Below are 463 nucleotides of genomic sequence, written 5' to 3'. Positions count from 1 at the left end.
TCAAAGTGATAGTGCTTCCAGTATCCTCCACAAATGTTTTAAAATATGACTATCAGTGTTAAAAGAAGAATTACTTATCTATATATATATCGTTCACCAAAAAGAAGTATGTAATACTCAAAAATATGATGAAATGATTACTTGACATTACTAACGTAAATACATGTTTTTGTAGCATTATAATATTCAGTACAAACATGTTTGTTGCATTTATTAAACGATAACTATCAACATTTAGTTATTTCCTAGTAGTTAACTTACTCCTGTATAGTTTATGTTTATATGGTTATGAATTTTTTTATTAAAATTATTTAATGTGTCAAATTTCCCGCCGTTTAATAAACATGGAGAATGTTTTACCCATAGACATATAGAGATAGACTGCGCGGCCTGAACGAAGCGCTGAAGCCCACAATGGCGGCGTGCGAGAGAGAGAGAGCATTAGCCGGAGTCCATAGCGCTC

This window comes from Lasioglossum baleicum, chromosome 4, assembly GCF_051020765.1.
Source record: "Lasioglossum baleicum chromosome 4, iyLasBale1, whole genome shotgun sequence".
NCBI lineage: Eukaryota > Metazoa > Arthropoda > Insecta > Hymenoptera > Halictidae > Lasioglossum > Lasioglossum baleicum.
Note: the sequence above shows the minus strand (reverse complement) of the source record.